This window comes from Eucalyptus grandis, chromosome 7, assembly GCF_016545825.1.
Source record: "Eucalyptus grandis isolate ANBG69807.140 chromosome 7, ASM1654582v1, whole genome shotgun sequence".
NCBI lineage: Eukaryota > Viridiplantae > Streptophyta > Magnoliopsida > Myrtales > Myrtaceae > Eucalyptus > Eucalyptus grandis.
In genome coordinates this window covers 19,487,085-19,490,269 of record NC_052618.1, presented here as the reverse complement: position 1 = coordinate 19,490,269, position 3,185 = coordinate 19,487,085, and positions in this window count along the sequence as shown.

The following is a 3,185-nucleotide window of genomic DNA, read 5'->3' as shown; positions in this document are numbered from 1 at the left end:
CATCTTAAAGGGTCATTACCGCACCTTAAAAATCGATCAGAGACCGGAGATAGGTCGATTTGATAGAGGCATGTGATTAGTGCGTGGGTGATTCCACCTAATTGTAAAAAATTTGTCGAACGGTACTAGACCGATTTTTTTGTCATTTTTGTACCCTGTGTCCGTATTTGAAATCTTGATATTTTCACGACAACTGAAAGTCGCCAATATGTTGAAGATGTACATTGTGGCTCGAAAATAATCGACCACGGGTCAATTGTATTAAAAATTCATAAAAGCTACCCGGTAGATTTTGACGTGCTAAAATCACATCGAATTGAAATTAACCGTGAAATTGAACTCAATTTTGAAAATTGAAAGTTCCATCGTGTCACGATTCATTTTAAGAACGTCAATTCATCTTCCCAAAATTTTTCGAAGAATCCGCGATCTTTACGGAAAATCGATTTGAACGACTTGGAAAACGAACAAAAATTCAGCTTAGCTCATTTGAATGGAATTTTGACTTCTAAGCCAAGCTATTTGACATTGAGAACTTATAGAAATTTTGTGGACTTTTTCTTCAACGAAATTAGACTTTGAATTGGAGAAATTGGATGAGAAATTGAAGTTAAAGTTGAATGAAATTCGGATTTAGGCTTGGACAGCATATGTTGGCTTCAAAAGTGGGATTATTTATGGAATTCTAAGCTAGAAAGAAATAAGGGACCAAGCCTTAAATGGAAAGGATAGCTTGCTGACTTTTTCCCCTTTTTCTTCCCAAGCTTCTGGAGCACCTTCCCCGTTCCTATCCTCTTCGCGCTTCTGCTTCACCGAGCCAGCTGTTCTGCCTTTCTTCTTTTCCATTTTGGCTTCTTCGAGGACCCGTTTGCTTCTCCACCGTCTTCTCCACTCACCGCACGCCCCATATCCTTCGGTCTTCCTTCTTATTTTCTTTTCTTTATCGTTGATCCTCCCCCTCACAGCAACCGAAGCACCGTCTCTCTTCCCTGCTCCCCTCTCAGTCCACGCCAGCGGAGCTTTCCTCCACGCGCGGTCAACCTTCACCGTCGAACTCCCCATCTTGTTGACCCCAAAGCCACGCGGCCACCTCCACTTTCACGTTTATTTCTCCACCCCACCAACACCTTAAGCTGTCGGCCACCGAGTCAACAAACCAGCGAATTCCCCCAGCAAAGTTGATTCCACCTGCAGCGCCACGTCCGAGCCTCCATCTCCTTCGATCCATGCACAGCAAACGCCGACTTTGCTGCCCTCTCCTCCACGCGGCCAAGAATCGAGCCGCTCCTTTGTTCGGCCCATCTCTGCAAGCCCGGCCTCGGCGTTGATCCCATCTTCGTCCAGCAACAAATCGAAGACAGCCCCCGTCTTCGACCCAATTTCGCCAAGTGCAGCAGCCCAAGAATTCAGCAGTTTAGCCCATCTTGGGCCTGCAAAGCAAGCCCAACCCAGCTGCAGCCCAAGCCCAAAAACAAGCCCGGCACTTGCTGCGGGCTTGCAAGGCTTCTTGGCCCGACTCGAGCTTCCATCGATGCTGCTGAAAATTCAGATTTCAGCCACCTTCGCGCCGTCGTCGTAGTGAACCGGTTCTTGCAATAAACCGGTGAGTTGCGTTCTAATCCCTAATTAGTGGGCTAATGACACTTAGGGTGGATTAGTTAGCTAATTAGTGGATTTGTTAAGTTAATTAAGCTTAGGGTAATTTAGTTAGATTAAGTATATAGTTAGTATTTAGTTAGTTCAATTAAATTAGTTAGGTAGATTTAGTTAGAAATTAGTTAGTTTATTTAATTAATGTAATTAGATAGAATTAGGTAGAATGGTTAGATTTAATTGTTAGTAGATTAATTAGCCTAGTTAGTTTAGATTGATTTGATTATATGCTTCGAATTTATTTATTTATTTATTTTGTAATTTATTTAATTTTTGGTAATTTATTTAATTATTAATTATTTTTTGGAAATTAGACCGGGGTAGCCGGTGATCGAAATTGCATGCTAATTGTATGATGTGTTCAATTTATGCAAATTGAGTGCTGATTGGAAATTTGAGTATTTAATTCCAAAATTTGTGAAATTCGATATTTATTCAAAAAGTCCCGGTGTTGGATTTTAACACCGAAAATGGTTTTATATGCTACATAAAATGGTGGGATTTTAAATTTGAGGTTATGAATTTTTCGGATCCAATATGACCATGTACCCATACACAATTATTTTACCGTATATTTCTAATACGAAGAAAATATGCTAAGATCACTATTTTCATTAAAGCATTTGAGTGCAATGCACGGTGACCTGGGCCAAGATTGATTGGTCATGTCTTGGTTAAGAGAACCCGTCTCGAGCAATTATGTTGAACATTACTAAATCCCTTCTCGGGTTACCCATGCATTAGGGTATCAGGTCGCAATAGATTCTGGACCTATGCTCCTTCGGAAATACTATCTATGAGAAATGAAGCTGTGCTCAGTGAGGAAGAGACGATACCTAGCTATGCTAATGGACAGCTGAACATGGGAGGCGATTGTGCCTTGAGTGACTTAAATAACCACTGAAACGCATGATTGATTAAGTGTGATTCGCCTGATTATAAGACAAAACCGTGTGGCATAATATGGGACATATCATAACGGTTTTGGCTTATAATCGAGACCCTTGTGATTAACTATGTGGATGAGGTATTCCATTTGTTATGTGAATTGATTATATGTATTGTGATATGAATTGTACTGATCTGCAAAAAGGATCTGAGATGAGGTAAGTTCTCTGTACTAATTGAGTGGTTGTATGGTTAGGACACTTCTAGGTGTATTTCCCTCCTAATCAGGGCTTTGAGCATGAACTCACTGAGATTAATATCTCACCCCGTCGTGGGCTTAAAATTTTCAAGGCCGTAGAGAGAGAACCTAGAGTTGAGGTGACCTGAATAATAGGTCAGATAGGACAGCTTCTTTTTTAGAACTAGTCTTTTGATTATAGACTTGTGTAAATGACTCAGTGTGTTTATAAAAGTGTAGTTTATTTGTGAATGTGATGTACTATTTTTCTATCTCAAGATGATTACTGTCAGGGAATATATATATATTTTTGCTTCCGCATGTGCAATAAAATGAAAATGTTGGCGACTCATTTTGGGAAGTTGCATAATTTTTATCAACCAGAGAGGGATGGGTACGCGCTCGA